This window comes from Elephantulus edwardii, unplaced genomic scaffold, assembly GCF_000299155.1.
Source record: "Elephantulus edwardii isolate Elephantulus edwardi_28Jun2011 unplaced genomic scaffold, EleEdw1.0 scaffold00328, whole genome shotgun sequence".
Taxonomy (NCBI): Eukaryota; Metazoa; Chordata; class Mammalia; order Macroscelidea; family Macroscelididae; genus Elephantulus; species Elephantulus edwardii.
Window position 1 is genome coordinate 1,509,297 of NW_006400078.1, and position 9,661 is coordinate 1,518,957.

Sequence of the window (9,661 nt, forward strand, 5' to 3'; positions counted from 1 at the left end):
TTTTGAGTATTTCAGAATGGAAGAGGTGATGTGAAGAGCCACACTCCGGGGAGCTCTGGTGGCCTAGTGGCAAGAAGCTGCACTGCAATCTCAGAGGTACTCTGTTCGAGAAGGAGGGGCAATCTCCTCCTGTACCAGTCAGATCCAATTTGATGGTACACACACACACACACACACACAAAAAAAAAAAAAAAAAAAGAGCCACACTCTGGTACAGTCTGGTACCACAGGGTACACAGTAGTACAGTCAAGAATGTAGACACACATGGGCCTGGAGGAGAGGGCCAGCTTTGTGGACTGGACGTCATTAGCAGGGATATCTGTCTGCTCTCAGAAGAGAAACTGCCCCTCTCTCCCTCTGAACCCAGTGAAACACTGCAGAGGAAGTAGCTGATGTGTTTTCTTATTCAAGCCTGGATGGAATGATTCTTACGGTGATCAGAATATTCATCCAATGGCTGTACGCCTTACTTAGGTCCTGGCAGATGTGACTATCAAGGGGAGCCTCTATGGACACCCCTGGGACCCTAACCACTGTGCAATAAAGCAACAATCCTAGAGGCCTCGTCGGATCTGCTGACACAGCTTCCCCAGTGGGTCCTACAGACACTAAAAACACAAGGGTGATTCAGGATTAAAGAAAATATATAATAAAAGAAACTTAAGGATGATTCAGGATTTTTTAAAAAAGATTATAATAATAGTAATAGTAGTAGTAGTAGTAATGGCAATAGTAATAGTAGTAGTAGTAATGGTAGTGGTAACGGTAATAGTAGTAGTAGTAGTAGCAGTAGTAGTAGTAGTAGCAGCAGTAATAGTAGTAGTAGTGGTAGTGGTAATGGTAATAGTAGTAGTAGCAGCAGCAGCAGCAGCAGTAGTAGTAGCAGTAATAGTAGTAGTAGTAGTAGTAGTAGTAGTGGTAATGGTAATGTAATAGTAATAGTAATAGTAATGAGCTCTGGTGCCGTAGTTGCAAGAAGCTGTGCTGTAATCCCGAAGGCAGTCTCCTACCATGTGATTAACGGCCTCTGAACACCCATTGGAGGGTCAGCTATGGGTCGGTTCCGACTCCATGGTGCACAGCAACAATAATAAAACATAAGGGTGACTCATAGCAGAGCATCAGGTGGCAATCGGTAAAGTATTTACCCCCGCAGGACAGCAATTTTCAGATGGTTACCAAGCAGTGGGTGAATGTAGTGGACATTGATGAGTCGGTTGCAGTTTGTTTTGATGTGGGAAGAGTCCCAGTCTATTTTCACTGTATTTCCATAGTTACTGGAGTTCACTAATTCATTGCCATAGTTCAGTAGAAGAGACTTGTACTTGGTGCAATATCAAGTGTACTGAATGACACACTAACACTGATGGTGCTGTGTTAATTTCAAATATCAAAGGACAAATGAGGGCTGGTTTGAATACAATACCATGTGGTGACTATTTGGTCAAGAAAGACTGATGAATAAATCCAGCAAATACCCAGGGTCTTCACTGGTGTTGTTACGTGCCATCCAGTCACCTGTGACTATAATAACCCTATGAACAAAGGCTCTGAACTCTGCCCTATCCTGAGCCAACTTCACCATCTCTGACACATCTGACCCCATTGCCACAGTCACTGTGTCAACCCATCTCATTCAGGATCTTCTTCTCCTGCACTGATCTTCCACCACCCTTCCAAGCATGGTGTCCTTTTCCAATAATGGTCCTTTCTGGCTATGTGCCCATCATGTGTGAGATGTTGTTGTTGTTGTTACATCGAGTCGCTTGCGACTCATAGCGACCCTATGTACAACAGCCCTAAACTCTGCTCTGTCCTGTGCCAATTGCACTGTCTCTGACACACCCATCCCGATTATCCCAGTCACTGAATCAATCCACCTCATAGAGGGCCTTCCCCTCCTGCGCTGTCCCTCCACTCTCCCAAGCATGATGTCCTTCTCCAAGGACCGGTCTCTCCTCACAACATGCCCAAAGTATAGAAAAATCCTTGCCTCCAGTGAGCAAACTGATTTCACCCTGTCCAGGGCAGACCGGTTTGTTCTCTTGGCAGTCATGATATGCTCAGTGCTCTTCCCCAACACCACAACTCAAAGGCACTGTTTCTTCTTCTGTCATCCTTAGTCATTGTCCAGCTCTCAGAAACATAGCAAGCAACTGAGAAGACCACGGGCTGGATCAGGGAATAACGGGCAGGACTCACCCTGATATTCTGGAGGCAACAAAGAATAACTTGCTGTTATTACGAACCCTCAAGACTAAGCGGGAGGCCCAATGTTTGGCTGGCCTATTTAGAATCTGGAGAACACATATTCCACATCTGGAAATTTTGCTGGCTTTCATCTATAAAATCACATGGGAAACAACCCTCCCCAACCTATTTGAGTGGGAAGGTGAGGAGTAGCAGGCTGTGTCTGAATACAGAAATCAGCCCCGCTCTCTTCGCCTTGAGGTCCCCGTGATGCACATTCACACGTGGTTCTGGAGGTAAGTGCCACACAAGCTTCTGCACGTTGGAGCTTATGGCTTAGACCTGAGAACACTGCCCTCTGGGCACCATTGGGATTCTGGCTTCGAAGTGTTCCCAGATGCTGCAGCATGACACACGCCATTTGAAAGGCAATTACTCGCCTGTGATTGGTTGTTAATTAAGACTGCCTTAGTGACAGAAGGCCATAAAATCATCATAAGATTTGAAATACCCATCACGTCCTAAGTGATGTCAGTGAAACCACTAATAAGGAAGGCTGGACCCCAGATAGTTCCATGATAAAATGAGAATGATTCATAGAGGACCAAGCTACAGAGGGAATGCAAGGAGGCACCCACTGTATCCAGGGGCAGGTGGATCTTTTCTGCGGGTCCCACCCTGGAACTCTCAGCGGCTGCCAGCGCCCATTGCCACCTGACAACTGCCTGCTGCCCAAGGCTGCTTGGTTTAGGGATGGGGATGACAGTTCCCAGGTACATGGAGACATTTGCTATGGGAAATGCTGCATTAAGACTAGCAGATAGTTTTTTTTCCTTCTATGAAGATGGCACTGAAAGCGAAGAAGGAAGCCCCTGCCCCTCCCAAAACTGAAGCCAAAACAAAGACGTGAAAGGCCAAGAAAGAAGTCCCGAAGGGCATCCAAAACCACACACACACACATAAAAAAATAAAAGACCATTTGCACGTCACCCACCTTCCAGCGGCCTAAGATGCTGAGACTCCAAAGGCAGCCCAAATACCACTGAGCCCAGAAGAAAGAAGCTTGACCACTATGCCATCATCAAGCTTCCCCAGACCATGTCAGCCATGAGGAAGACAGAAGATAACACTTGTATTCACTGTGGATGTCAAGGCCAACAAGCACCAAATCAAACAAGCTGTAAAGAAGCTCTATGACATTGATGTGGCCAAGGTCAACACTGTGATTAGGCCTGATGGAGAGAAGAAGGCCTATGTTCGACTTGCTCCTGACTATGATGCTTTGGATGTTGCCAACAAAATTGGGATCATCTAAACTGAGTCCAGCTGGCTAATTCTAAACACACAAATTTTCTCTCTCTTTCACACACACACACACACACACACACACACACACACACCCAGCAGATGGAAAGACCTAATTGAAGGAGGTAAGAACGGGTCAGCCCAATAGTCTGGGCTGTCTACTGTCTTCCCGCCGTGACGGAAGGATTGGGGAACAGTCAAAGCCCATATGTTTGGATTTTCACCAGCTCATGGGCAGTGGCCAAAATAGCTCGGCAATACAGCCAAGCAAATGGGTGATGGAAATTGGACTGTTATGGGGACACCTGTGTGGGACATGGGCCGATGGAAAGCGCTCCAGGAATTCAGAGCACACATCAGACCATGTTCATGCACCTTAATAAACCTTCTCCCTGACCAGAAGGTGACGAGAATCAGCAGGTGCGTCTGCTTGTATGCTCATTTGAGGTGGCCAGTTTGGTCCATGAAATGAAATGGACGTGGGAGTGTTGAAGCAATGTGGAGCCAGGTGAATCTTTATATACCCCTTTTGTGCCCTCTGAGACACAAAATGTCAACACAGACTGCACCGTGTGCCAACAAGAGAGAGGCTGCCAACAGCTACGGGGCAAATTCCCTAGGGGTGAGGATGAGGCAAGGTCTCCCGCAGAGCCGACGAGTGCATTGGGCCAATGACTCCGCTGGAATCAGATGATTACAAATAGAGGCCCTCGTCCGTACAAAGACGGCACATGCGGATGGCTGAGCAGACAGAAGTTTATTCTTTCACAGATTGTGGCTGTTTTGTACCCTTGAGTTGGAGCCAACCCACAGCTGACCCTCCAGCGGGTTTTCAGAGGCTGTAAATCACGTGAGAGGAGATTGTTCGTCCTCCTTCAGAGCAGCTGGTGGATTTGAACCACATACCTTTATATTAGCAACCTTACTAGAAGGTTGAAACCAAAGAGATTCCATTTTGCTGACTTTCTGACCCTACTCAAACAGGTCCCTCTAGACCAGGAGATAATAATCTGATTAATGTGTACCCCTAAATATGGTTTTATGACTCACTCCAGGAGAAAAAACAGGGGGTCCTAAAATGATGGAAAAGGGCCCAGGCCCTTGAAAGTGCTGTGACTGTCCCCACCAGGCCAACATAGAACAGAGGAACACCCTGCTCTTCTCTTTGTTAAACCTCAGCTCTCCATGTTCATCAAAGCGAGCATTTTACATAAAGCATATTCGCCATATACTTACTTGATCAGTGTTGCTACTGGACTCAACTCGAGGACACCTAATAACAACAACTGGTGGCCTTGTGTCCAGGGAGTTGTGCTGCCAAAATCCACCTGCAGCTCTAGGAGGGAGAGGACTGACAATCTCCCCCTCCTTACAGCCCCTCAAAAACATTCAGCTACAAGACAGTGAGCTTGGACCTTTCCTTTACCATTCAGCCACCAGAGCTCCTCCCCCAGGTTTCAAGGCTGGAAGTCCAAGTTCAGGACACCAGCTCTAGGGAAAGGCTCTCTGTGTGTCTGCCGGTCAGTTGGGGAGGAAAGCCCTTGTTTTCCTTCAGCTTCCCCAGGCCAGGCATTCCTGGAGACTCCCACGTCTTCTGACTGTCCCCAGTACCAGAGGCCAGTCTCTTAGAAGCCCAGTCAAAAAAGACACACTCTGGCCTAGTGGCAAGAAGCCGCACTGCAATTCCAGAGGTACGCAGTTCTAAGCCACCAGATGCTTTGCTGGAGAAGGAGGGGCAATCTCTTCCTGTACTAGTCAGATCCGATTTGACAGAAAACACACACACACACACACACACACACACACACACACACACACACACACAGTCTCTCTCTCTCTCTCTTCCTGGTGATCAGTTCTTGATGGTCCTGACAGTATCCACTTCTCAGTTTGTTTCTCTCTTCTGCTATTATTGTTGTTGTTGATTGCCCTGAGTTGAGCATGGTGATCTTATGAATAAAAGACCTGAAGCCTTTCTACAACTATCGTTTCTCAGTGTTCTTAGAGTTTCCAGAGGCTATTACATACTATATCTTCTGCTATTACTTCCTCAAAAAGAATCTCAAAAGGAACACCAAAGAAACTGAAATTTGTTTACCCTAACTCATCCTGGTAAAGCTGGAATGTTGTAGCCGACCTCCTGGAGATTTTGAGAGGCTGTGAAGATGAGATTGCCTGTCTTTCCCCCACAGAGCTGCAGGGGGATTTGGGCTGGCAGCACAACTCCCTACGTACTAGGCCACTGGCTGTCGTTGTTAGGTGCCGTCAAGTTTACGACCCACAGCGACTCTGAACAACAGACCTGAACCCTGTCCTCTCCTGTGCCATCATCTCTGACACACTAGAGCCCATTGCTGCAGTCACTGTGCCAATTCATCTCGTTGAGGGTCTTCTCTTTCACTGACCCTCTTCTTTCTAGGAGTGATGTCCCTTTAAGCCAAGGAGTAGCCCCTCTTAGCAATGTGGCTGAAGTAGGAGAGTTGAAGCTTCGTCACCCTTGCCTCCAAGGAGCACGCTGGCAGCCCTTTTCCTAAGTCATGTGTTTGTTCTTTCGGCAGCCCCTGGGGTATTCAGTGCTTTTCTCCAACACCAAGTTCAAAGGCATCAGTTCTGCCATCTTTATTCATTGTCCAGCTCTCAGATGCATTGCAAGTGATTAAAAAGGCCATGGCCTGCATCACGCCCACCTTGGTTCCCTGCTATTGTTTTTGTTGTTGTTATGTGCTTTCCAGTCTCTTGTGACTCACAGTGACCCTGTGTACAACAGCTCTGAACACTGCTCTATCCTGAGCCAACCTCTTTGTCTCTAATACACCTACTGCATTACCCGGTCACTGAGTCAATCCATCTCACCCAGGGCCTGCTTGTGCTGTCCCTCCACCCTTGTGAAATAAAAGGTACACAGGCCACACCTAGGGGAACTCCCTTTACATCAGATTAGGTCTGTGATGGGATTTAGGGAGTGTTGCATTCCGCCCTTAATCCTCCTACAACTTTCCGGTTTACCAGGATCCTGACAAGGGGTGGAGATGGGGTGGTGGGGTGGTGGTGAGGGTCGGGATGTGGGGTGGGGGGTGGGATATGTGTATGTGTGTGTGTGTGTGTGAGAGAGAGAGAGAGAGAGAGACAGAGAGACACAGAGAGAGAGAGAGAGAGAGAACTAGCTTCCCCTTCTGTCATTATATGCGTATCTTTTCAAGGGACAAAATTCAGTCTGTGACAGAGATCCTCACAGGAACAGATATTTGTTTTGCACTGGGCTTATCATTTCCTGTGACAGAGGCAAATACCAAAACACCTCTAAGGAATTGAAAGAAAAGACACACTGAGTCACCTGGTTAGACTTTTTTTTTTTTTCCAAACCAAGGAACACACTTTGAAGCCCACAGGGTGCAGCCAAGGGCCACAAAACAGCATAGTGACTGGGTCTCACTCTGAGTAATGGTTTAATAGGAAAGTGAAATGAGCAAATGCAGTAGGTGCTAGAAACTAGACTGATCCCTCAGTATGCGAATGTAACTGCACCCCTTAACCTATCCACCAGAATTCCCAAGGGGCTGATGGGATGGAGTCAATAAATTCCTGTCAAGGATTGGATTGTGCCCCTCCCAAATTTATGTCAATTTGGCAAGACCATGATTCATGTATAATGTAATTCTCCTAGTTGTAAATTCTGACCTGGTGGCCTAGTGGGGAGGGGCTGCATTACCAATTTGAAAGTACACGGTTCAAATCTACCAGCTAGCTGTTCTTTGGGAGTAAGACGGCAATCTCCTTCTGTGGGATTGAGTGCCTCTGAAAACCTACTGGAGGGTCCGTTATGACCTGATTAAAGGGGACCTTCCCTGGGGTGTGGCCTGCATTGCTTTTAGACCCATGGGAGATAAAATGAGAGAGGGAGCCAGTGGGGAGGGGCACCTCAGAACAACCAGGACAGAGGGTGGGGCGTGGGGAACACAAGTCCCCATGGTGGTAAACTTCGGAGACACAGGGGCACATGGGGATCTCCAGGGGTACCTTCTAGAGGGTGAGTCGAGGCAAGGACCTTTCTCCAGGACCAATGGAGGAAGCAAGCCTTCAGCATAGCTAGTGCTCTGAATTCAGATGTCCAGCTCCTAACCTGTGGTCAGATTTTTGTTGTTAGGTGCCCGTGAGTCCAGTAGGACTGTTAGGTTATTTTTGTAAGACAAATGTCTGCTTTGTGAAGTCACCCATCTGTGGTATTTCTGTTAGAATAAGAAGAGATAAGAAGGACACCCACCTTGATGGAGTAACATTTGAATTGACAGTGAATATTGCTGTATTGTATTGTTGTCCCACCAAGCGGGAGCCAGGGATTTTTGCTCAAGCTTGCTGGATGACTAATAGGGGAGATGCCGTAATTGGCAAGATGACAGGAGCTTTATAATGACCTAAAGCCAGAAAGCTGAAAGTCAAAGGGCCTGAGAGGATACTTGAGAACTAAAGAACTGCATCCTGTTTTCAACTTGAATTGAAACCCGTTAACTTCCAAGATAAATCCCATAACCGTGAGTATGGATCTGTGTGGCCATTGCAACAGATTAGCAGAGCAGTGAAAGCCCTGGGAGGGATGGTTCATGTCAGGATTGGTGGGAAGGAGAAGTGGGAGGAGACCTGTTTGACAGCATGGGAGTCAGTTTCATGTTGCGGGGAGGACTGTTTAGTGCTGTGGTGACCAGGTCCAGCCTCCACGATGCCTGAACTCTTATTATGACTAGGGAGGGTAGAAGGAGAATTGATGCCTTTGATCTTTGGTGCTGCAAAAGTGTATTGAGGGTACTATGGACTGCTAAGAAAACAAACAGATTCATCCTGGAGAGGGTTAAACTGGGCGGCTCCTTGAAGGCAAGGATTCTGAGGCTCCGTCTAACATACTTTGGTCATGTTGTAAGGAGAGACCTGTCCTTGGAGATGGACATTGGCAGGTTCAGGAGGAGAAGGCCCTGTAGGAGATGGATTGATTTGGTGACTGGGGTAATCGGGATGAGTGTATCGGAGACAATGAGATTGGCACAGGACAGAGCAGAGTTTAGGGTCGCTATGAGTCACAAGTGACTCGATGGCATATAACAACAACCACCACCACCACCACCCACCAAAAGAATGACTAGATATGTCTTGGAGTAGGTGCAGCCAAAGTGCTCCTTGGAAGCAAAGATAATAAAGCTTTGTCTCACATACTCTGGACATGTTGCTAGGAGAGGTTACTCCTTGGATGGTGACATCGTGCTTGGAAAGGTGGAGGGTCGGTAAAGACCCTCAACCAGGTGGATTGACAAAGTGACTGCAGCAATGAGCTCACGTGTGCCAGATTGTGAGAACGGCATAGGATAGAATTGTTGGTGTTGGGTTTTCAGAGGCAGTTAATTGAACAGGAGGAGACTGTCTATCCTTCTCCCGAGGAGCAGCTGGTGGATTAGAACTCATGCCTTCAGGATTGCTGTGCAGCTTCTTACCACTAGGCCACCAGAGCTTCCCTAGGACGGGATAGGATTCAACTCTATTATTGTTCACAGGGTTGCTATGAGTTGGACTTGGCGCAGCTACCACCACCACCCCTATCATGAGTGGGAGTGACTGAGAGAGAAGTTCTTGCTAGACTGGTCTTGCCACCAGCAATCAGGACTGATACTGCGGCTAGAGCTACTGTCCTGTCCCAAGGTGGGCAAATGTAGGTAAAAAGAAAAAAAACCAATGAAAGAGAAAAAGATAATAAGTTAAAAAGTATTATGCGAAGGGAGCTCTGGTAGCCTCATGGCAAGAAGCTGCACTGCAATCCTGAAGGCATGTGGTTCAAATCTACTTGATGCTCTGTCGGAGAAGGAGGGGTAATTTCCTCCTGTGCCAGCCAGATCCAATTCAATGGTACACAACAAGAAAAAAGAAAAAAAAAGATTAAAAAAAGTATTCTGCACCAGGAAAAGCCCATTATGCTGTTATCATGAGTAGAGGAATCATTATCTCTCAGTTATGTTTTATCAGAGGTCAAAGAGCCTGAAGCTGAGACAACCTTTGGAGACCCTGATCAGATCAGACAGTCATGTGTGGGAACCCTGAACGCTGGTATGTAAGCAACCTCACCTTTTTTTTCCCCCCTATAATTATATTTTATTAATTTTCATAAACATTTACAGAGATTTTGGG

At 47.0% G+C, this 9,661-nt stretch overlaps 1 pseudogene; it reads left to right on the forward strand.

Annotated features, from left to right (window-relative positions):
- Nucleotides 1-7,462: 7,462 nt before the first annotated feature.
- Nucleotides 7,463-9,661, forward strand: part of LOC102845689 — a 15,521-nt pseudogene continuing 13,322 nt past the window's right edge.